Raw genomic sequence first — 25,857 nt, 5'->3', positions numbered from 1 at the left:
ATAGCTCTGCATGGTGAGTATTGTTCCTTGGTGGTTCTCATAGCTGCTCTACTGCCTGTACTTTTCATGTATACAGTCATAATATCCAGCTCCACTGGACCTGTGCAGATCTGTCCTAGCACCAACTTCTGGCTTGGTCTACCTTCCATTACTGCACAGCATCCTTCCCAGGCAGCACCTTCCATTACTGCACAGCATCCTTCCCAGAGAGCACCTTCCATTACTGCACAGCATCCTTCCCAGACAGCACCTTCCATTACTGCACAGCATCCTTCCCAGACAGGCTTGTGGACCACTGCAGATGTGTGTCCATCTCAGCAATTGCCATGGGAGCAGCAATGGGCGCAATATTAGCCTATACCCAAGTGCCTAGAAACTTTTACTTTAACTAGAAAAAGCTGCTCTAGATCTTCTGCAAGTGAGGAATATGAAGTGTGGAAATGTGAAGCATATCACTCTATACTCTTTAAGAGTCTGTAGATATATTCATATATTTGAAAATATATAAATATTAAATCTTCATAAGAAGTTGATAGACAATTCAAATACAAGCTCATGAAAAATACATTAAAATCAGTGTAGAAATATAAAAATACAATCATAATATTTGTAAAACATGTTGCAGTCTTAAATTAATTTCTGAAATAAAAATGTAAACCGTCCACAATTCAAAAAAGTGCTATACAGGTTTACGCTTTATTTATTCTAACATAGATGAAAAGGCTCTAGATATTTCTGAAAAATATAATATGGTATTTCTCACTTCACTGCATATAACAATATGTGTTGTCACTTTATTAGCTAGCTCTTGAAATGTGTGTCACAGTTATTGTTAGAGATGGTCAACATTTTATTAATTTAAAAATATAAAAAAATACATTAAAAAGTATCATATGTTCATGTCTTGTACATAATACAGTAATGTTTAATATTTGTAGTGAGGTTTTTTAAATATGCCATTTATATTTCTGTACAGTTTCTAAACATGTAACATATAATAACATAGTTTAAAACATGTATTTCAATATGTCTTCTCTTTCTACACACAACGCTTTTGCTTGAAACTTTATAGGAGACTTCACTTCATTTCACGAGACAAATGCCCATTCTTTTTAACTTTGCCAAAAATTCACAAAACAAACTAAATTAAAATGTCCCCAATTTCTCACCGCCCTAATTATACGGATGTGGCTTCTAACATATACAAAGTGGATTGTCTGAAGCAGTTTGTTGTGGTTGTCTGTGCCAAAGGCTGCCAGTATGCTGTAGTGTGCAGGAGCTGTCCACTGACCCTTGCACATACATACGATTGTCCTTGATGCCAGATCAGTGCAATGTTTCTGCTAAAAGCCAGGCGTAAATCAGAAGCGGGATTTACGTCAAAGGATGCTTTGACTTGTTCAGTGACCTATCTTTTAGGATGCATGGATTGACTTGGAATCTGGGTGTTGACCTGTAGTTCTTCGTGCCACTCAGGCTTCTTCCCAGGCTGTGGATCAAAGACCTCCACCCAGATCCATAAATCCCAGTCCGGCCGCCCCATTGAAAGACATCTAGTCCAATAACCTAGACTTAGAATAATTTGGCCCTAGATTGAGAATAATTTGGCCCACTCTAGCTTTTGACATAGAAGAGGCAATGACCAAAATATTAAACCATAGCCTAGGTCCTGGGAACATTCATTAATAATAAGTGACTAAATGACAAGCACCAGGATGAAAGAAGTCTCGTCCATCTTCTCCAATTCAGTAGAATTCCTGCCTGCCGTATGTAGGTCAGAACAAAAGAAGCCATCGCCAGCATTTCACTGTCTTTGGTTCCTTGGAGCCCATTGATAAAAGCTTTGATGGATGAGTATGGGCAGCGGGTGGATGTAAGCGCTCTAAGGAAGGGCGCCTTGAAAGGTCCAGCCCGTGGATTCATCTGCTAAGGCTCAAAGGTGTTCATCTTCGATGCTGCTGAACCCTGCATTGACGTGCCAGGGCGGTCCACTTCCAGCGGTCCGCTGATGTATGCGGGAAGCTTGCTGCCGATCGATCTGTCCAATGGGGTCCGCTGTAGAAGAGCTGGTTGCTGGTTGCCTCGCGTGCCTTCTCTGAATCTCTTCCAATACCTGCTGCACCTGCCCGTAAAACAAGAGACAAGATGTTACTAAAGGTATGCCACTGATGTCACAAGCATTCAGTAGTCACGCGGGGACCAGAGGGATCTAGATAGTCGGAGGGGGAGGGATGCTACATGCAGCAATAGTAGCAGCGGGGCGTACAGCTTGTATAATTACTAGCTGATCTTAGAGTTGAATATCCACAACACTATCAGTGAGGACTGTGCAGAATCCAGGGCAGGACCAGAGGATTGATACCAATGCAAGGACGCCATCTTGTGAATCAAGAACATGAGCACAAAAACACCACCACGATGAGGAGAAGCGATGTGAGATTGTGGCAAAGAACCCAATGCTCTAGATCGGGGGTCTGCAAACCTTGACTCTCCAGATGTTTTGGACTACAACTTCCATCAGCCATAGCAAGCATAACTAATGGTGACGGATCATGGGAGTCCTAGTGCAAAACATCTGGAGAGCTGCAGATTGCAGACCCATGCTCTAGATGATAATACAGCTTCTAACAATAGGGTTCCGTTTCCATAGTGACCAAAAGCTGGATCACTATACGGTGCTATTTAAAAAAGAAAACACCTGGTTAAAGAAATCCACAGCATTGACCTATGGAATCCTAGAAACACCAGAGTACAACATTGCACGTGCACTGCTCAGCATGTGCATGGATAGAATGGCAATGGTGCAGTCCATAGCACAGCTAGAGCAGAGCCACTGTTTGAGTATCTTGGTCTAGTGCAAGAAGTGCTGGTGTTAGCAAGAGTTTGGGGGTGGGGGGCAGTGTGTGCCCCTCACTTAAATATATATAATGTCTTGTCCCGGGGGGGATGTTCATGTGCCCCTGAGAGTGGCCTGGCTGTCTCCTGCTTCTAGCTCCATCCTCACTTCTCAACACAGCGAATGGCAAACATATGGACTCACCTGGGATGCCGGGACTGTGCCATTCCCGGAGACACTGATGTTTCCATTACTGATATCCGTGCAGTCTACGGTGATCCCGGAAAAGCTCTCCATGCAAGGCCCGTCACAAAGCACGCCATCAACCTGTTGGAGAACATAGAATAACGTCTTGCATATACGTCAACTCTAGGCTTTCAATGAGTTTTCCAGAGATTAGAGGACTTGGCTGCAAGCCTAATTATCTAGCTTGAGTATTTCAGACACCTTTGCCATCACACTTTACCTACACATCACACATCCCACACAGGGCATGGTCTTTGAAAGAAACAGAAAGGCCCTGCTTGCTCATGCCAACTGATGTTCCATTGACCATGTTATGATTTGAGTTAAACATTTGTTTCCACTGGGGCAATGCCAGGCAGAGAATGAACACCACTATTCTGCGAGTACAGCAATACATGTGTGCACTAGGAGCCTCTTCAATATAATATTCATGCAGGCAGAACACATGTCCTCGGAACGGGTTCATGTGAAAATGCACCCAGGAGAATGTGGCCAGGTAGGCGATTATTCTCCCTGCACCACCAAAAACCTTCCCCCACATATTGAAGGACGGGTATTAACTACTTTTCTTACTCCAGTCGTAGAATATTTGGGGAAAGTGCTTGATTTTCGTGAGAGTGCAAATTTGGGTAAATATTACCCCCTGGCAACCTTTTCCAAGGTGACGTTATGACTGGATACCCTAGGTACTACCAGTTGGCTATGAGCAGTCACAGGGCCAGATCATGAGTTGGGCGGTACCCCGACTGGGATGCCGCCCAACTATATTAGCGTTAGCACCCACCGGTTTGGGTGCAAAAGGTTAATCCCCATTCCGCAATGGGGAATTTTCAGCACAATTACCGTGCGGTAATACCGCCGATGGTAATTGCTCCGAAAATGAGACATTTTTTGGCAAATTTACCCCCAGCTCAGAGCCAAATGTGCAGACGAACATTGATGGTCAATGTACATATGGCCATTGATGGTCAATGTGTGGGAGGCTATGGAAGACCAATGTGCAGAAGGCCATGGGTGATCAGTGAGCAAAGGCTCATGGATGTTCAATGTGAGGGGGGCAATGGATGATCAATGTTTGCAGGGCAATGATTGCTCAATGTGAGGTGGGAATTGATGGTTAATGCGTGGAGGGACATGGATGCTATGTGTGCAGATTTCAATGTACACTGTTTTTCCTGTGCATCAGTCACTGTACAGTTCCGCAGAGGGTCCTTGGCCTGACATAATGCACTAAGAGGCTTTTCTGGACCCCTAAGGAGGAGGTCAGTATATTCTGGGATCAAATCACAGTGAAGAGGTGGAGAAGGATGCCGTGTGAGTAGATCCTGCGTGTAGCCAATCCCATCTGCTCTACTCTAAGCCCAGTCAAAGGGAGCTGACAGCACAAGGGCACCCAAGCACCTACCCCCTCTACTTGCCTCCTGAGACTGGCAGGAGGTCATGCCCTGGGGCCACCAACACTGACTACTTAAGGACAGAACTTACTTTGTGATAATAAACCCCCCAGCCCCCACACCACCCCAAGGGCCATAGGTGAGGTTTTGGTCACCAAGAAATGTCTGCCCCCCTGTGGTACTAAAGATGATCATTTTTGTAGCCATTATTTCCAGAAACAATCAATATTTCTGGAGGTGCTACATAATGATCCATTCATTCATTCATGCAACAGTGATAGAAGGGAACTGAAACAAAGTGTAGTCACCTGGTCTCCCAGTTGGACACAGAAGTGGTTGCAGCGCCTGGTGTCAGCTTCTCCAGTTGGACTTGCCGGCAAGGCTAGAATGGGCCCCACCTATGAGAGGAGTGAAAGGGGAGACACTCTGGTAAGTGGGGGTGTCTGCTCAACCTCAGGTGTCAAAAGTGGCAACATGTTGCTGCCTCCATGGAGTGCAGAAGGAAATGGCATGGTATGTCAGAACATGGCAGTGGCATCTCTCCTGTGCACCCTTTCCTTCTTTCCACCTAAGAACAAACATTTCAAGCTGGTAAGATAGCTCAGCCAGTTGAGTGCTTGCTGCTGAGATCCCGGAGTGATCTGGAGGTCGCAGGTTCAAATCTGAGCAAGGCCTACTCAGCCTTTCATCTTTCCACGGTCGATAAATGAGTACCCATTTCAGTTGGGGGATGTTGTATGTAAATATGTGCTCTACAAAGTGCTTTGGATTAAGGCGCTATATAAATAACACATCATTATCATTATTTCAGCTAAACCCCCAGGCCTGTGCATTCATGGCAAACAGAAAAAAAATACCTCAAATACAAATTTGGAATGTTGGAAATATAGGGTTTACAGACAAAACTAAAATGTATCAAGTAAAACAAACCTGACTTTAATATATGTTTTAAAAACATAAAATCTTCATGGATGGAAATAGGCAAGTGTGAAAGAAGCACTCAGTCGAGCAATGGGGCTCTGGGGGTCCCTGTATTACCAAATGAATAAAAAAACAAAAACCCATTAGTAAAGCAAAATACACAAATATTTTGAAAAAGAACAAGTAAAATAATACATTTAGTTAGTTGTGATTGTTCTTAAATACCTTAAAATCCCTTTCAGTATAAAATGTGTGATTTTCATCTCTTTTTGAGCTCTTCATCGGCAGGGTGCATTGTTATTCCTGACATATTGATACATAAAGAATTGGTCATTTCCATCAGAACTCAGACTGAGGGCCCAAGGAGGCCCAGCTCCGGGGGCAACCACTTCCAAGAGCGTCTCAGATGCCCTAAAGGGTGGGCCCTGTCAGCTGGAGCAAGGCAGTACTCGATTGCTGTTCCGTAAACAGGAAGAAACTAGGAAATTAGCCATGATTTTCCCTGGGTTCCAAAGTGTCCCCATGGCCTTTGCCCGGTAATTATGATAGATGCACGGTCAAATCAAATCCCTTAGGTACCACTGATGCAGAGAGCGGCGCTGCTGCCAGGATAGAGGGCAGTGCCCACTTCCACTGGTGGGATCGTGGGTCCCCTGAAGTCGCCAGCAATGAAGACGACAGCCCAGGAAGCGGGAGAAGAAAGTGTCTCTGTCCAGGACCAAGGAAACCTGTTCTAGATCTGTCTAGTGCCAAGAAACCAGTGCATAGTGCTGCTTTGGTCCTACCAGGAAGCTGAAGTAGACAAGCGCATGGCTTGAAGACTTCCCATCTAAAAGGCCTTTTGAATTCATGCCCCTGTAATATGGCAATATCATTCTCTACGAGGCAGCTGGCGGGCACTGGGGCAGTCTCACTCCAGGTCAGTGCGGTGGTTGAGCGAGAGGGTCCCTGGCGTACATCCTGGGATCCAGGTTCAAGATGGTGCTCACACAGTGATGTGCTGGTACATAGCACTTGCCCACGAGTAGTGGTTTTTGCATCTGTTGTTGTTGATGCTAAGTGCAAGTGAAGCGTAAGCTGGACATTCTAAGATGTCTGCCATCATTTAAGTCTCCTGTTCCATACAGATCAGCGTATCCCATTCCAAAATGGCCGCGGTGTGCTTGGGGTGTATGCCAGCCCAGTCTGTCATTACTGGCTGTCGCTGATGTATAGGGTACAACGTCCTTTCTTCAACAGACTTTGTTTTTCAATGTTTTTTTTAACGAATAAACTTATCGAAAAATATAGGGGTTTGGGAGAGGTCGGGAATAGAGAAAAACAATAGGGGATGAGGGTTTGGGGGAAACCCCTCAAAAATAAGAAAATAAACATTTCAGTGAGTTTTTCCCAGAAATGTATTCGTAAAAAAATGAATCGATGAAATGACATAGAAGCATGTGTAGAGGACGGCAGCAACTCTTCGTCTCCTGCTGGTGCTGCCATCTTCCTTAATGGAAGGTGCTGCCATCTTCCTAAATCTTCCTTAATGGAAGGCGCTGGTGCTGCCATCTTCCTAATGAATGGCGCTTGTGCTGCCATCTTCCTGATGGATGGCGCTGGTGCTGCCATCTTCCTAATGGAAGGCGCTGGTGCTGCCATCTTCCTAATGGAAGGCACTGGTGCTGCCATCTTCCTGATGGAAGGCGCTGGTGCTGCCATCTTCCTAATGAATGGCGCCGGTGCTGCCATCTTCCTAATGGAAGGCGCTGGTGCTGCCATCTTCCTTAATGGAAGGCGCGGGTGCTGCCATCTTCCTAATGGAAGGCGCTGGTGCTGCCATCTTCCTTAATGGAAGGCGCTTGTGCTGCCATCTTCCTAATGGAAGGCGCTGGTGCTGCCATCTTCCTGATGGAAGGCGCTGGTGCTGCCATCTTCCTAATTAATGGTGCTGGTGCTGCCATCTTCCTGATGGAAGGCGCTGGTGCTGCCATCTTCCTAATGAATGGCGCTGGTGCTGCCATCTTCCTGATGGAAGGCGCTTGTGCTGCCATCTTCCTAATGGAAGGCGCTGGTGGCGCCATCTTCCTAATGGAAGGCGCTGGTGCTGCCATCTTCCTAATGGAAGGCGCTGGTGCTGCCATCTTCCTTAATGGATGGCGCTGGTGCTGCCATCTTCCTAATGGAAGGTGCTGGTGCTGCCATCTTCCTTAATGGATGGCGCTGGTGCTGCCATCTTCCTAATGGATGCCGCTGGTGCTGCCATCTTCCTACTGGAAGGCGCTGGTGCTGCCATCTTCCTAACAGATAAATAACAATAAATAAATAAATAATGCAACAGTGGTAGTACAGTCAGCAAGTGGCAAGTGCTGGGGTTAAGGCAGCAGACAGGGTAGGTCTGATGAGTGCAGGAAGAAAAAGGAGGGAATGTATGGATACAGATACAGACCCCAGGGCACGGGGTGTCCCAGAGGCAGTGTGTGTGGGTGGCAAGAGGAGCAGGTACCTGGGCCCGGAGGAAAGAGGGTGGCCAGGTGCAGGGTGCCGAGAGAGAAAGCAGATCAGCAGGGGAGAGCGGGAGAGAAGGCAGAAGCAAAGAGGAAGGTTTTGAGGTGCATCCGGAACCGAGAATGGTTCTCCTTAAGTTTTAGAGTGTCAGAGAGGCTATTCCAGAGGGAGGCCCCAGCCGAAGACAGAGATCTACCCCCATTTCTTTGAAAAAAGACTGACCTTTAGGGAGTTAGAGGTAGAGGAGCGAAGAGCTCGAGAGGGAAGGTATTTGCGGAGGGATAGCTGAAGGTATTTTGGACCCAGGCCCCAGAAAGCCTTGTGGACAATGCATAGGGTTTACATGTTAACATTACACTGAGAGTGTGCATTGTTCGTATGGGGATGTTGATGGGTAAGACTGGGGCAGAATGGGAATGGGGCAATCCCCACCAGCAACCCACCCCAGAAGCTGCATCGGCTCTTGCTCCCTGTGTTACAGCTTTAAAATTCCAGCCCTGCACAAACCCAAAAAAGAGAAAATCCTTCACAATTCAGCCTGCCTCGAAGGAGTGCTGAAAGGCCTGCTTGGCTTCTCTGTAGAAGGTGGGAGTCAGTCGTCTTGATCTCAGCATCTTGTCTCGGGAGGATAGTTTACGGGTAACGTGCTCGCCTTGGAAGTAAGATGACACAGAGCGACACAGGTTCGATCTCCGGGTCTGCGCTTAGAAACATATCATTGTGGCAGATTCGCCTGTCTGGCCCTCACACATAGACCTCCACATTGAGAGGAAGGAGAGCTTTGGCCACTGGTGAATGCAAATTACAGATTCTGTGGCCCTGGATGGTCATGTTGGGGCCACTGTGGCCCATACACTTTTGCTCTGTTAGAATCCACAGCAACATATAGCAACTCCTAATTGGCAAGGAAGCAGGGCTCCATATCTTAACAGTGAGTCCTCAGTTTACTTCTGTAAGAATGCACCCCCTATGTTCTGGTGAATTTCTCGATTACTTGTGAGTGCATTACGAAAGAAGTTTAACAGCACCCTGAATAACACCCATTGATATTACTATTGTGGTTATGGAAAAGGAAATTGGGTTGTTTGTGGAAGTCACTTTTGAAAAACACAAATGGAAAGATGTGGCATTGATGTATTGATAAACTACAAACTTACCAGGTCATTCCAAGTTGTGCAGGATGTTTGATAAAATACCACTGGAAAAGGTTACCACCTCCGCGAGTGGTATTTCTGAAAATCAGCCCAATGCAGATATGACCGCTAGTGCCAGTGGCACTTATTTCTTCTAGAATGGCGAGCAGATGAAGGGCAGATTCTAAAAGGCTTCCTTTACCCAATCTTCAAAGAGGGGATCTGGTTTGCCTCTCAGCTAAATATCTCCCCAAACATTTGGTTCCTTCTAAACTATCTCCCCGTTATTTCGGGACCCTTCAGGATTCTGAAGCTTTTAAGCTTCAACTCCCGGCTTCATGGTCTCCGAGTCATCCTCTCAATCGGAACCTTTTCTGGAGGACCCGTTTCAAAGGATGATCCATCCGAGGCCGGCTCGACTTGATGCCCTTGCTGGTCCTGAATTTGAGGTGCAAGCTATCTGTGACTCCACACACCGTAGAGGTCAGTTACAGTATCTCCTGGACTGGAAGAGTTACAGACCTGCCGACCGCACCTGGGAACCAGCCTCTGCCGTGCATGCTCCCATCCTGTTACAGCGATTTCACAAACTGCATCCTTAGAAACCGGGCCCATGCCGACTGTGGAGGGGGCATACTGTTGGCACTCTCCCCAGTTCCTGGTCAGTTTGGCAGCGCTGGAGATGCAGACACCCTACGGCCATCTTCCCTCCTTCAAGATGGCGCTACCTAAATGGAGTTTCTGTCGACCGTGCAGCCTTTCAGCTTTTCCAAAGATGGCAGCTGCTGCTCATTGCAGAGGCAACGGAACGCCTAGCTGGGACTACTTTAGCACGCGAACAATTCAGCCGGCTGCGTTGCTTCCTGCCATCTGCCCTCGCCATGCACCCTGTGTTCTTCTGATTCTTTCTTGCCTGTTTGGCTTCTCTGTTCCCTTCCATTGTGTTCCCTGGCTTCCCTGCGTCCTCTGGACAGGTTGCTTCCTTGTGCACTGGGCAGTCCCGGTATTCATTGTTCTGGTACGCTTGTCAGGCTCCTCCTGTCTCGCTGCCGGTCCCTGTGCTGCTATCCTCACGGCTTTGCTGGGTCGTGCTCCTCCCTTCTCGGGGCTGTTTCACTTACCTGGGTTCTGGCTCCTCTGCAGCTCAGTGCTTGGCTTTGCTGGGTCGGGCCCCTCCCTTCTCGGGGCCATTTCACATACCTGGGTTCCGGCTGTTCCGGCGCTCAGTGCTTGGCTTCACTGGGTCAGGCTCCTCCCTTCTCGCAGCCGTTTCAATTACCTGGCTTCCGGCTCCTCTGGAGCTCAGTGCTTGGCTTCACTGGGTCGGGCTCCTCCCTTCTCGGGGCCATTTCACTTACCTGGGTTCCGGCACTTCCGGCGCTCAGTGCTTGGCTTCGCTGAGTCCGGCTCCTCCCTTCTCGGGGCCATTTCACATACCTGGGTTCCGGCTCTTCCGGCACTCAGTGCTTGGCTTCGCTGGGTCCGGCTCCTCCCTTCTCGGGGCCATTTCACATACCTGGGTTCCGGCGGTTCCGGCGCTCAGTGCTTGGCTTCGCTGGGTCCGGCTCCTCCCTTCTCGGGGCCATTTCACTTACCTGGGTTCCGGCTCTTCCGGCGCTCAGTGCTTGGCTTCGCTGGGTCCGGCTCCTCCCTTCTCGAGGCCATTTCACATACCTGGGTTCCGGCTGTTCCGGCACTCAGTGCTTGGCTTCACTGGGTCAGGCTCCTCCCTTCCCGCAGCCGTTTCACTTACCTGGATTCCGGTTCCTCTGGCGCTCAGTGCTTGGCTTCACTGGGTCAGGCTCCTCCCATCTCGGGGCCATTTCACATACCTGGGTTCTGGCTCTTCCGGCGCTCAGTGCTTGGCTTCGCTGGGTCGGGCTCCTCCCATCTCGGGGCCATTTCACATACCTGGGTTCTGGCTCTTCCGGCGCTCAGTGCTTGGCTTCGCTGGGTCGGGCTCCTCCCTTCTCGGGGCCATTTCACTTACCTGGGTTCCGGCTCCTCCGGCGCTCAGTGCTTGGCTTCGCTGGGTCCGGCTCCTCCTTTCTCGGGGCCATTTCACATATCTGGGTTCCGGCTCTTCCGGCACTCAGTGCTTGGCTTCGCTGCGTCGGGCTCTTCCCTTCTCGCTCCCTTTTTGCCATTCTGTGTTCTGGCTGTCTCGACACACCGCCCTTGCTCCTTTGAGCAAGGTCCTTTTCCTTGCTGCCTTCTCCCGGCTTACCTTCCTTTTCCTCCTAGGAGGCTCCTTTCCCTGGTTCTCATCTTTCTACTCCTCTTTGTTTCCCCCGAGTTCACTTGTTCTCCCTGTGGATTTCCACGCTGGTACTACACATCATTTCTGGAGTCCACCGTCCGCTGGACCTTCAGCTTCTTCGACACGTGGACTGCTGCACTCTGTGAGGTTTTTTTGCCGCTGGGTTTTTCTCCTTCTATCTGGGCAGGGCCTGGTGATTAGTACCCCTTTTGTTGCATTAACGAAGGGGTAAGTGGTCGCTTGGGCTTTGTCCCACGCTTCAATCCACCAAGGAGATACTCTTTGTTGAGGGTGACTGGCGCCCCCCACGCGCTTCGCCGTAAGCCCCGGCCCCAAGAACGCAGACCAACACGTCCGTCTTGATTCGGGCTTCCCGGTCGCTCTAACGTGGCCGGGAAATGCCCCGTTTATTTATACTACACGCGACGGCGTGCAACGTCACGCCGCCGCGTGCGCGCCCATCATCGGGCAGCGCCACACTCCTCCCTTTTCGGGGAGAACCAACAACCATCATTGAACTCTTCACTGCAAACTACACAACACTGCAATTGAAACAAGTCATGAGAACAATGGGACAACAAAAACAAATCACACAACCCCTGTCCAATGAGCACCCCTTTATTGGCATCCACCCGGGTCCCCTTAGCTAGACTTTCTCACCCTCTGGATTCTCAGCCAATTGTCCCAGCACGTAATCGGTGAGGCGAGCTGGTTTCCCTCACCCAGTCCTCTGGGGGTACCTCCTGCTCGCCTCCGGCACGGGTGATCTGTCCACCGACGGACCCCGCACTGGGGACTCCGGCATGCAGGGTGGGTCTCCCTCGTTCTCCAGGACTCCTCCCAGGTCCGGGTCAGGAGGTGGGTCAGTTCTAGGGTCTCTGATCTTTTTGAAGAAGCTCACGTTGCGCGTCACTTCCGACCGTCCATCCGACGCCGTCACCATGGAGCCCCGGACGGCCACGACATCCAGTGGCTCAGGCTCGTACGGCAAAGAGAGTTTTCCATGCGGGTGTCGATTGCGAATGAGAACCTCATCGCCCGGCTCCAGCTGTTGTGGGCGAAGCCCCCTCCGCACGTTTTCTTGCTCAGTTCTTGCTTGCCGGTCCATCTCGACCCGTTGGTCGTCAATCACCACAGGTTCCCGCTCTGCGACCTCCGGCAATAGCCCTCGCGGACACCTCCTGAACATTGCCTCTGCCGGGGCCACCCCCGTGGACGCATGTGGCGTGGTGCGGTATACTCTCAAGAATTGGTACAGGGCTCTCTGTAGGGACTGCCCCTGGGCTTGGGCAATTCTAAATGTCTTATTGAGGGTCCTCATCAGGCGTTCTGCCTCCCCATTCACTCGAGGCCACAGGGGCATGATCTTCCGGTGCACCACCCCACAGCTCACCATCAGTTCAACAAATTGTTCACCCTGAAAAGGCGCACCATTGTCTGAACACAGCGTGTGAGGGAATCCGTGATCCGCGAACAACTTCTCCACCGCCACCACCACGTGTTCAAACGCCACGGACTCCACGAACTCCACCTCGGGGTAGCGGGAGTACTCGCCCACCAGGACCAGGAAGTGGGTGCCCATGGTGGTGGACCCAAAATCGGCATGAACCACCTCCCACAGATGGGTCCCTCTCGGCATCGCCTCGATGACCGGCTCCCGCTGTAAGGGCGAGGGTGCCTGACACCAGACACAAGCCGCCACAAACTCGTCCACCTTGCGTCTCAGCTCGGGGAACCACACCTTCATCCGGAGGTGGGCCTTGGTCTTGGCGGCCCCTTGGTGGCCCCGGTGTGCCAGCGCAATCACCTCACCCACCTTTGACTGGGGAACCACAATCCGATCACCCCGAAGTAGCAGGCCCAACGCCGAGAAAGACAGTTCCTCACGAACCTTGTTCTAGACCAGTCCGGGCCTCCTGAGTGCGTCCCGCCAGGGCCTCAAGCGCTGACTTCCAGGAGCCTTGCTGCATGGACTGCCTCAATACTTTGAAGCACTCATCCTGTGCCGCCGCAGCCTCCAGCTCCTGGAGAGGCATGGCATTCGGCGTGGCAGCCTCTACCACGACCTGGACATGCTCCTCAGCTTCTTGCTCACAGATGTCACGATCTCCTTCTCCAGGCGCTCCGGGGTGTCTGGATAGGTAGTCAGCTGCGTTGTTTACCCCTGGCCGGTAAACCAGGGTCACCCCATACTCTAAGAGAGCCAGCATCCACCTCTCAATGCATGCCGGCGGTTTAGATGACGACCCCGCTAGGATTGGCAGCAGAGGTTTATGGTCAGTAACCACCGTCACCGGGTGTCCGAGTACATAAAGCCGGAAATAGCGACATCCCCACAGCACCGCCAGAGCCTCGCGCTCAATCTGCGAGTAGCGTTGTTCGGCGTCTGACAGCACCTTACTGGCATATGCGACTGGCCGGACGCCGCCATCACGGTCAATCTGTGTCAACACCGCACCCAGGCCGAATGGGCTAGCATCAACGATGATCTCCGATGGTAAGGCGGGATCAAAGAATGACATTGGCCCTCATTACGACCTTGGCGGAGAACCATGGTGCAATTAGCACCATGGTCCATGGCGCTAAGCTGCCAACTCCGCCATGGGGGTTGGCGGACTTACCGCCCCATTCCGAGGTTGGCGGGGCGGTAAGTCCCCAATCCCCATTTACCCTTCCCCATTCCCATTTCTGGCCCCATAGGGCATAATGGGAGTGGGGAAGGCGTTAATTACGCCACCGTAAATTACGGTGGCGTAATTAACAACAAGGTCCCGTAGCGCCATGGATTTTTCCGCCTGCAAAAAGCAGGCGTAAAAATCACCATGGCGCTACGGGAACTCGTACTCAGGCGGTAAGGGGCACCATGGTTTACGCCGGCGTAAACCCCTTACCGCCTGGGTCGTAATGAGGGCCATTGTGTCCTCGGCCGTGAGGGCGCCCCTAATGTCATCAAAAGCCGCCTGTTCCAGCGGACCCCAATTCCAGACGGTGTCCTTTCTTGTCAGGGCCCGGAGGGGCTCAGACCTGGATGCCAGGTTCTTGATGAACCGGCCACAGTACGTGACCATGCCCAAAAAGCTTTGCACCTCCGACACAGATTCCGGTGGTTGGGCCTTCTGTATGTCCAGTACCTTTCTGGGGTCAGGAGACACCCCCCCTTCCCTGAACACAAACCCGAAGAACTCCAGGGAGAGGCGCAGAAATTCGCACTTCTCCTTATGTAGTGTGAGTCCCAGCGACTGCAGCCTCTCGAATGTTTTCGCCAGATGCCTCAGGTGGTCCACCTCGGTCCTCACGAAGACCAGAATGTCGTCGCTTATGTTTAGGACGCCCTCGAGGTCGGCTAGGGCACCCCGAATGATGTTCTGGAATACTTCTGCGGCCGAGGATACCCCAAAACTCAACCTCTTGTAGCGATATAGTCCCCGGTGCGTGGTGAAGGTGGTAATGTACCTTGAGTCGGGGTGGAGGACGACCTGATGATATCCGGCCCTGAGGTCGAGCTTCGAGAAGAACCGAGCACCCTGCACCTCCGTGATGATGTCATCCAGCGTCGGTGTGAGGTGCCTCTCTCTCCTGATGGCCTTGTTGGGGATTCTCATGTCTACGCAGATCCTGACTGCGCCCGGTTGTTTGAGTTTCCTTGCCACCACTATGGGGGACACCCAGGGATTCGGTCCCTCCACCTTCTCGATAATGTCTAGATCAACGAGGCTGTCCAGTTCTTTGTCTACCTGCTCACGGAGGTGGAAGGGTACCCTCCGATGTTTGAGGGCTACCGGCTGTACCGACTCATCAATGTGCAGCCGCACTGGCTCTCCTACCATCTGCCCAATCCCCTTGAATAGGGCATGATGCTTCTCCAGCAAGTCATTAATGTCCTCCAGGTAGACGGAGTACGCGAAGCTTACGATGCCGAGAACCTCCGCCGCTGCACAACTTAGCAAAGTGTTCTTACTCACTGGTGTCACGTAGAAGCGGGCTGTGATGTGGGAGCCATCGTGTTCCACCTTTGCCACAAAGGCCCCGTCCAGAGGGATGGGCTCCACACCACCGAACGCGAAGATGCGGGCCTTTGGCGTGACCAGCCTGGGCGGCCGATCCATCGCGTTGTAATGTTCTCGGGCCATGACGTTCACCGATGCCCCTGTGTCCACGAGTACAGGGATCGGAGACTGGTTCACTTCGACCACGCACCTTGGTTGATGTTGATTCCTGCCTCTTAGGAGTTCCACACTTGAGACAAAGAATATATTCTCTTCATCTTCTTCCTCTGCTTCTTCTGCCTGAGCCTCCTCCTTGCCCTGGTCCACCTGGGCGACATTGGACGGCCGACCTTGGCGAATGGCGACCGCTCGGCCCTGACCCCTTGGCAACAGTACGGGCAAGGCCGCCCTACACACCCATGAGAAGTGGTCTGGCAACCCGCACTGTCAACATGTCTTTCCAGCTGCAGGGCACTCCGCTGGATGAGGCAGGTCGTATCCGCATTATTGGCAAATCTCTCCTGCCCTCCCAGCTCTGTCCCGTGTGCCGCCGCCATACCTCCTAGCACCTCTTCCCCCTCGCCACATCGCGCAGATCTCTTCAGTCTTTATGGGGCGCGACCCGGCCTCCATTCTTGCCGCTCTCGCCTCTGACACCTCGTGGCTCCTTCCTAGCTCAAGGATGCGCTGGAGCGTTATCCCCGGCTCCCTCAGCACTTGGCGCCTGAGCTTGCCTGATGAGCACGCCTGGATAAGCATGGTCCTGACCATGTCCTCTGCATCGCCCCAGGCGCAGGCGAGTGACAGACGCCTTAGGCGCCCGTAGAATGTGTCCAAGGTCTCGTCATCTTTTTGTTTGGCAGAGAGCATCACGAACCGCTCATAGTCCGTGTTGGCTAAGGGCAAAAAGTATGCCTGGAGGGAGGCCTTTGCATGATCGTAGGTTCCATTCCCTTGTGGCAAAGATTCAAAAATCTCCTGGACAGAGGGCCCTGCCGAGTACAACATTGTGGCCAGCCTGGTGTCATCATCAACCACTTGCGCAGCCCTGAAATACATGTCCAGGCGGTCCACCCACCTTCTCCATCGGGGCCCCAGGCTGGATGGCGGGCCCGACACATCGAATTCGGGGATGGGCTGCAGGGCAGCATGCGCACGTACCTGCGCCATGGCAGGCGCTGCCTGCTGAACACCAGGAGCAGCAGCAGGTTGAACTGGGGGTTGAAGGGCGGGAACCGCTGCCTGACCATCTACTGCAGCTGCTGGTTGCTGCATTGGAGGTAGAAGACCCTGCGGGGCCACTGGTGCACGAGGATGAAACTGCGCCGCCACACCGTGTGCTCCGTCCTGGTCCTCGGTGTCACTCATGAGTTTGAGCGCACAGGCACCCCCATAATGCTGATTGGGGCCGCAACTCAAACATTCAGCCCACAGTGACTCTCAGCCTGGACCACCCCTGGATGCAGTGACTCCTGCCACCTCTGTGATGATGAAGAGGACGAAGATAGATGGAGTCACCAGGATGATGATGAAGGGGATGAAAAAGCAGAATGCCTTTTAGTGTTCCAAAAATTGGTAGCAAAATAGTAACTGGATTCAGCAGGCCCAGTCAAGATAGGCCTTCTCCTAGCTTCCACTCGATGTAGGAAACCCAAAATTGAGTCGATGCACTAAATATGCATACCTCCGTGTAGATGTAGCTGTCAGCTACTGAAATGTCCAAAAATTAGGCCTGGGGTCGTTTCAGGGCCCAAACCGGAGCTCCTTGAAATCCCACAGCCGTTGCACAAAATGGCCGCCAGCCGCGTGGGCAACGCACTACCCGCGGCATGAAACGAAGTCTGTCCTTCAACCTCGTTCCGGTGAAAAATTGTTCCGATGATCACCGCCAGGCCCGGGCATCGTTTCCCCCACTCGTCGCCACTGTTGAGGGTGACTGGCGCCCCCTGCGCGCTTCGCCGTAAGCCCCGGCCCCAAGAACGCAGACCAACACGTCCGTCTTGGTTCGGGCTTCCCGGTCGCTCTAACGCTGCCGGGAAACGCCCCGTTTATTTATACTGCACGCGACGGCGTGCAACGTCATGCCGCCGCGTGCGCGCTCGTCATCGGGCAGCGCCACACTCTTCTCCTTCGGATCAGGTCAGTCATTTCCTGTTCATTGCATGGTTTGCTACAGTGGTTACTTTGTCACATGTATTTATTTCCCGCTCTCAGTTTCAGGTCATTTCGGTTTGCCCCACTCTCTTGATCTGCTTTTCTATTGGCTCGGCAGTCAATCACCTGACTCGGTCAGAAGCAGGATCGGCACCGCAGGCTGCCTGTGTGGTGACCAGCTATGTAATGTTTGTAATGGCAAACACATACATAGTTTGCTGTTTTTTATTTAATCTTATGTGCAGGGTGTGGGAGAGTCAGCTGCATTCCCCTATTTTTACTCCATATCGATCGGCTTCTCTTCTGTAATTAATTTATCCTCTGTATTTTGTAAACTCAAATTAAATATTTAAAAGTTTGATATGACAGGTTATTTATAACATGAATAATGCCCAGAGGTTTCTAAGCGCGGACCCACGGATCGAACGAGTGGTGCTCTGTGTCATCTTGTTTCCCAGACGAGCACATTGCCCCTGAGCTATCCTCCCAAGGCGTTTGGCTTCAATTCATGAGCAAGTGAGGTGTTTTATCATTCATATTTTTTTCACAGTTTAAAATAATTACCGAGATGTAAAGTGGAAATCTACAAATAGGAAATTATAGCAAAGAAATTAAATGTAGGCCTCCAGCCTGACGTCGAGGCCTTCGCACACCCAACCACGCAGCTCATTTCTGATCTAGCACTTTTACAAAACACAACATATGCCAAATCTACATGCGTCTCGAGAGAACTCAGGCACGTATGGTCTCCAGATTTACTGTGTACCAATGAGGTGATGCAGAGTAAGTGGAAATCAGATGACTGTTGGAAGTAGCCGCCTGCTGTCTGGCTGCACTGCCCAGTGAAGGGTGTTACTGAGTACTCCCGGCTCCCATTGGATCCGCCTCATGAGCAGGTAATGTCTGATGTCACTGCTTGTCAAATATTAGATATGCCACCTGAGCAGAAAGCCTCCAAAGGCTAAGCAGGCATCTACTGCCAGGGTTTTTGTAGGCCCGCAGCTCGCAATGAATGAATGTGTGCCAGATATATGGCACTCACTGTAATACAAGTTATTTCCGAAATTCCCTTTTAAAAATAAAATGCATGCTGACCTATATTGAGGCATATGATACAAAATGAAGTCTGCAATAAAACTTTGTTTCGCAGAGACGCATGGCTATGCTGTAGTTGATTTGCAAACCATATTCGGGGCCTTTCTTACATCAATCTGTTACTTCTATAGCGCACTGTCACCAACGGCGTCATGGCGCTGTGAGGAGATAATAAGGAGAAACTGAGAGACCGACTCACCTAAAAAGGAAGGTCTTAAGCCCTTGCCTAAAGGATACAAAGGGCCACATCACGAGTTTCGCGGTAACCCTTAAATCCGCCAGATTTAAGGGTCCGCCAAATCAGGGCTATCGTGGATTTCTCCCCAGCTCTGAGCTGGGGGGAAATCTGCTGAAAATTTGCGCTCATACCGCCGGCGGGAAATCTGCCGGCGGTATGAGCGTGAAAATTTCCCCTTGAGCCCAATGGGGAATGGGGCATTCCCGAATGGGCTCAGTGGGGAATGGGGACTTCCATTACCGCCAAACCTGTGATCCCGCGCTAATAGCGCTGGGGGGTTTGGCGGTAGGGCAGATAGCGCCAGCGCTGTTAGCGCCGGCGTTACCGCCCAACACGTGATGAGGCCCAAAGTCTGTAGTAGTTCTTAGCTGCAAGGGCAGCGAGTTCCAAAGCCTAGGCCCAGCCACAGAAAAGGCTTTTCCATCCAGATAAACTCCAATGGAGATTTCTCGCTTTGCTTGTTTGCTGCGCCGCTGGCCAAAGGCAAAAAATAAATGAGCCTGACCACATGTTTCGACCTGAGCCTCACCTCTCCCTGTGACAGCCCTAGGATGGGTGTAGAGTGTGAATCTGTTGCATGTGTCTCGGGAGGATAGCTTAGCAGCAACGTGCTCGCCTTGGAAGCAAGACGACACGAAGCAACACAGGGTCGATCCCCCGGTCCGTGATTAGAAACCTCTGGGTATTCAAGTGCGTTATAAATATGCAACTAAGACAGCAACAAAAAAATTCTGTAACATCGCCTCGATGCCCCCGGGCTGTGTAATTGCTTTAAAAATGCAAATAAATAAAAAATGAATCCTGCTCAGAGGGCTTTGGTTTTGACACCCAGTTACAGTGTTCCATCTTTTCTAAATCAGTTTGACATGTGCCCCCAAAACAAGAGGCTCAGGCTAGAGAGACAGGTGCAGCTTTTGGCCTCATGGAATAAACCGTCTGGAATGCTAACACTGCCTCCCCTAACATGGAAACCCTCAACATTATCACTGTTTAGAACCCAGGCGCGTTCTAGGATTTCTTCTGCATTTCACATTTCTGCGTTTTGCAGTCTGGTTAATTGTGACTTTTCATATGGTGTATGCGCCCATTCAGGGCAAACTGTGCACAGCGCTATCTTCTGTGCATTGTTATACATTTCGGAAATATTATTTGTATACAGTGCACAGACGTGGACGGAGATGCCTCAGTAGGTTAAGTGTTTGCTGTAATCATCTACTGCCAGGTTCAGGTTTTAGTCCCAGCAATGCTGATTTGGGTACTATTAAAATGGAACACAGTAAAGTCTGTTATTTACCATGTTGCAAAATGGAAGAATTATGTTAGAGAGTGATGTATGGAGAAAAGAAACAAAAATACCCCATATTTGTTATACCTAATCCATCACAGGGAAGATTCTTTGGAAATGTGCTGGTTACCATGGCATGTGTGTTTTATATAGGGTAAGCCTAGCTCAAGAGCAACAGAATGCTGTACAAGAGTCCAAGGAAGAGAGGCATTTTACAGGGGTCTGGAGTGGTAGTAGATTGGGGGCAGAGTTGTCTAAGCCACATCTAAGCATTCCTAGCAGGGATTTCATGTATGACGTCCCTTGATATCTGTGTGCAGCCTGCTGTGGCCGGTTCGAATCCCGGCAGAGTCAACTTAGTATTTCATCTTTCCGACATCGATAAAATTGTCTTCTGTTATTTCAGCGCTCTGAGACCTGTGGGGTGTGTAGCGCCATATAAGAAATACATTATTATTGTTTCCAGACCTGTAGGAGCGTTGGAACATGGAAAGGCCTAATCTTGCCAAGCAGTGGGATCAAGTACCACACAGTGTGGGATTTCTTGATGAGGTGCTGCTGAAAAGAGATGTTGCTGTCCTCTACAAACCCGAGGGAATTAACATATCAGGCAAGTTGGAGGGGAAGGGGGACTGAATCCGTCCAGGTGATATGATATGATAGGTTAGCGCAGACCCGGGGATCGAACCTGTGTTGCTCCGTGACATCTTGCTTCCAAGGCGAGCACGTTGCCCCTGAGCTATCCTCCCGGTGCATCTCATTCACCTCTCCCGTTTGGAGGGTTGGCCGATGAGCACACATTCCATTTTGGTCAGGTTGAGTTTGAGGCGTATGCCTGTCAGCCATGTTTGAAAGGAGGGCAAGGCATTTCTGGAGGCAGGTGATGCTGTGGGAGAGGTTTAGGGGACAGACGAGTGTCGTCCACGTGCCTGTGTAGTGAGAGGTCTTCGTCCCCTTTGGACAGCCTGGTATCTGTCTGAGCAGGAAGGAGAACCGGTGAACAACTGTTCCCACGAAGCCCTTTCTCTGTGCAAGGAGCAGATCAGACTCTGCCGGTCCCGCGTCTTCAAGGGGGCAGATGCGCCCTGGAGGCAGGCATTCTCTTTGCCAATGTGTCAATGATCGAGTATGCGTGATCAATGACCTGCACGGTGGCTCTTTTGAGGCTGCTTATAAGAGGAAACCCGGATTGGGAGCCATGGAGCAAAGCTAGAGCAATGGCGGCTGCTTTCTTTTTGAAGTTCATTTGCCACTAACTGCTCAAAGGTCTTACCGGTGGCTTGTGATTGGCCGTTAGTTGGCGATGGCTTCTGGGTCCATTGTGGGTTTTTTAAGGAGAGGGCGGATCAGCCATTTTGTGAGCAGCTTAGGGAAATATCCTGTTTGGGGGAGACCTTAACAGCTGGAAAGAGTGTTCTGTGAGCATGCGCTGAGATCTGAGGTCCGAGGGAGGATGTCACTGGTATAGGTATAGGAGGTTGGCTTTTCTGATGCAAGCACCTGAGTGCTGGGCGGGCTTGGGGGAAGTCAGTTCAGGGACGGTGGTCCAATGGCGGGACAGAAAATGGAACACAGTGATGTCTAATTGTGTTGATTTTGATAACGAAGAAATATTCATGGCATTTAATTTCTCTAAGGTACCTGGTGTGGGGGGTCTGTGCAGCATTTGCTTTGCTCCTATTAGAGGCTGCCACAATTATTATTATTATAATTGTTCATTTATAACGCACTTAATACCAGAGATCGGTGTCTAAGCGCGGGCTGCGTTGTCTTGCTTCCAAAACAAACGTGTTGCCCCTGAGCTATCCCCCATCACCTCAGTGTTGAGGACACGCGGAAGCTTTATTAAACAAAGACAACCTGGTCTTCTCTTGCCAAACTATAATGTAGGAATGACTGCATATTGGTGTAAAACTAAAGGTGGGATGGGAGGGAGTAGTGCCTTTCGACTAAGATTGAGATTATGAACCCAGTATATCAGAGCACAAATCACAGCTTCGCCACTTGACCAAATAGTGTGATCCTGCACAAATCTCTTTTCCTCAAATTAGATCACTTCGAAGTTACTCAGTTTCATTTGCACTAGTAAAATACACTAACAAGATTAATCATTTTCCACATGGATGCAGCATTGCAATCCCAAGAGCACCCAAAATATGGCCACCTCAAATGTCAAACCATCAGCAGCCCCCATCTCCACAGCCCGGGCCATGTTTCATGGTCTTGCCTATGGGGCGATGTCTTTCTTTAATCTGCACTGGTGGCGGGTGAGTGGCGAGAGGCTGTGTCTGGGTCAGTAAGGATAAAGCTAGTGTGTAACGGCGGCAGAGCCCGGGCATGTGATTATGCCCCATTACCTATGGCGACTATACCTGGCGTAGCAGGCTCTACCTGGCATAGGACGGTGGGACTTGGGCGACAATGCAGGAGATGGTTCTACTTGGTTATATGGCAGCCTCTGGACACGCAAGGCTCAGGGATAAGAAGGAAGCACCCCAAGTCAGCGATGGCTCTCTTGGGGGTTCAAGGCTGAATCCGTGACACATTGACATATTGAGGCAGCATTCTACTTAATATAAAGTTGCACAAGAACAGACTTGTGTCTGCTTTAGTACTATTTGTCATTTTACAAATCTTACACTAATTGCATTATACATTTGTGATTTCACTTGCAGACATTGCATCAGTGCCCAAGCTCCTGTGATGTCATGTCCTGTGAGGTCATTGGGTTCAAGGGTCATGTGATGGTGCTTCCGCTATTCCTGGCAGTTTGGGGAATTGACGTCCCCGGCACCAGGGTTCTGTCTGCAGGTCAGTTTCCTCCATTAGATTAAATCTATGGATGTCACCTGCTCCCGTGCTTTGCATGTATGCAAATAGAGCATGCGCACAAGGTTGACAAGACATCTTGCTGGGAAGCGTTTCCCTTCTGTTACGTGGTACATTTCTGATTCTGCACTTTCTTTTGGTTCGAGATACATCACATCTGAAGCAGGAACACTGGCCTAATGATTTGACATAAGGACTGGCCTAAACATCTAACAGCCATGAAAGCAGATGTCGCAGAGAACCACCAGAGCACAACCAGCCCAGCTAGCTGTGGAATGCCGCAGGCCTCGCAGAGACGGGCATGAACAGCCCTCCCTTCGAGAATGTACACAGTTCGGATGCTGCTGGCTCAAGTCCCAAGGTTGATAAGAGCCTGACTTGCAAAGACAATCTGAAGTTACGAAATGTACTGGATTGCCTTTTCTTCGGCGAAATGAACTATTGTTATGAATACGTACGGCTAATAGGAGGAGATTAATATGTAGCTTTGCATTGTACATAAGTATGAGCCAGGCCTGGGAGGGGGCAGAGTCGATGCAGCCCTCCAGAGCCTGGTGTGTGTGTTAACATTACAGCACTTTTACAACCCCACTTCTGGCTTTGTGGGTTATTTGTGTCCGAGTGCCAAGTGCGTGGAATGCCTGAGACGGTGCGAGGGAGCTGGATTTGCACTAGTATCGGGGAGAGCAGGACGAACGATTGTAACACCTTCTCACACTGCAGAATGTTGCTGGATGTTCATTCTACAATGTGCAAGCGCCCACAGGTACTGGACATCCACATTAGGAGCTATTTGCCACATGAAGGCCTCTCCGATACAGAGGAAGCCGCCGCCAAACCAAACACAGATAACGCCCAGTAATACCGGATATTCCCGGCTCAGACCCAAGCAGGGGGTTTCATGGGACATCTGGTGAAAGGGTTACAGTACCTTCAAAGGTTTACACATGTTACCACATTATACATAGCACCAAGATACCTGCATGCCTCGAACAATGACTACGTGCAGGTGACTAGCACACAGGCTCTTCTGGGTTGTGTGCAAGTCTGACAGAAATACAGCCATGTGCGGGGGTGGGGGGGGGGGTTAGCAGTGCAGCAATCTCAACGTGCGCTATGTCAGTTATGAAGAAATAACCACGTGTTGCCTTTTAGGTGCACATGATATCACTGTCTGGTGCATGTCGTCATTACTTCTCTAGAAAAATCATTGGTGGAACCAACAATATTTTGTTCTCCTACTAGTCAGAGGTCACAACAAATTATTTTATTTAAACAAACTCCAATCCTAGAATACGCGGAGAAAGTGCTACACTGGGGGAGAATTTTTTTTAAATTTCCCTAGTGATGCTCTTTCCAGCAGATATAATTATCAGATTCCCTGAGCCAGATTACAGAAACTTTGCACCTGTGCAAGTGTCATTTTGCACAGTTTTAGCACTAGAGAAATCCGCAACCGTTCAAATGCTTTTGTGGACCGGGGCAAAGTGTGCCCTGGTGCTAATACTGATTGGTATATAGCACCGGTGCAAAGTGTTTGTAATCTGGCCGCTGCTGTCCAATCATGAGGCCTGATACTCTAGAGGCGAGGGGAGCCAATCAGTGATCTGAGCCCTGGCTACTTCCTGCATACTTTGTATTTTTCTTTTTTAATGTTGAGAGAGGAGTGAACAGCACAGGATCACACATTGGGGCCAGATCACAGAAACTTGGCACCGGTGCAAGTGTAATTTTTCACAGTATTCGCACTAGGGCGAAGTTTGCCCCAGTGCAGAAATCATAAACTTCAATGTATTTCTGCACTGGGGCAAGGTTTGCACTGGTTCCGAAATCAAAAATCATAAACTTCAATGTATTTCTGATACCGTTCCATATCAGCAGAAGGGCAAACTTTGCCCTGGGGCAGAAATGCGTTGAATGAATAGGTTTTTGCCACAGGGTAATCTTGTCCTGAGAGCTACTATCGAGCAAAAAATGACCCCAAGCAGTAGCCCTTGTTTCACAGAAGCAGCAGGAGTACAACACGCCACGTGATGCTGATAAGACTCACTAGAATAGATTATGAGAGACGTGCTTTGGCATATTATTCAGAAACAGGAGTGCACAGAAAGTAAGAACGTTCGGCAAGAAATGGTTTTCCGCATCGCCACCCTGAGCAGGTTTTAGCATGTTCATATTGACATGGCCTGCATGTTACTAGTGTGCACCAGAAGGGAAAGGATACATATGTTCGACAATTGGCATGGATGTGTCTTTCTTTGATCTTTGGGCAGTTGATCAAATTAATATCATTTATGTGTGTAATGTTAACATGCATTATTTAACATGTTATGATACTACTGAAAAACACTCCTATGTCAAGGACAAAATGTTCTAGTAAACGTGACTCTTTCAGCGGTTTGCACTGCAATGGGTGCATCTGGTCTCAAAATCCACCCATGTGGCAGGTAGTTTACTAATCTTCCAAGGCACACAGCTGAGTTCTAAAGTAAACCCCTTTCTTTGTACACTGAGTTTATTTCCATGTGCTGTACCTGGCAGACAGACAGAAACAGTTTGTTTTTTGGTAGCACTTCCGGTCTTTCTTCACATCACGCACAACACAAACTGCGCTTGTCCAACAATGACTACAAACAGGTGCCTGTGTCACACACTTTCTTTTGTCATGTGTCTTGAAAGTACAGGGCTAAAACTGGAGCAGGTTTTTATTTTGTTCTCACATCATCAGTGTGTGTTGTGATGCAATGGAAGTGGGCCTATGGTTGAATGGTGTCAACGTATACAACACCCTAGAATAATGTTAAGTTTGGCATGGTCTGTGGGACCATGCGCAATCAAACACCCCAAAATAATAAATACATTTCATTGCCCCGAGGTCACGTGTGTGCGGTGAAGGCCCACCCTGGCAAGAACCCCTGGTGACACCACTGTGTAGGGTCCAGTTAGGGGTATCTGACGATAACTCCAAGGCCTCATCAATGGGGGTCTCCATC

At 50.0% G+C, this 25,857-nt stretch overlaps 1 long non-coding RNA gene across 1 annotated transcript; it reads right to left on the bottom strand.

The window, feature by feature from the left end:
* Window positions 1–733: 733 nt before the first annotated feature.
* LOC138569096 (uncharacterized) lies at window positions 734–5,279 on the bottom strand. Its single transcript, XR_011303125.1, has 3 exons — window positions 4,785–5,279; window positions 3,041–3,163; window positions 734–2,122 (listed from the first exon to the last, which is right to left on the bottom strand). It is a non-coding gene; the product is annotated as an uncharacterized lncRNA (long non-coding RNA).
* Between the last annotated feature and the right edge of the window lie 20,578 nt (window positions 5,280–25,857).

The sequence above is a fragment of the Ambystoma mexicanum genome, chromosome 2q (genome assembly GCF_040938575.1).
Source record: "Ambystoma mexicanum isolate Mex_15411 chromosome 2q, UKY_AmexF1_1, whole genome shotgun sequence".
NCBI classification, from domain to species: domain Eukaryota; kingdom Metazoa; phylum Chordata; class Amphibia; order Caudata; family Ambystomatidae; genus Ambystoma; species Ambystoma mexicanum.
The sequence above is the reverse complement of the archived record's forward strand: the minus strand, read 5'-3'. Positions and strand labels throughout refer to the sequence as shown.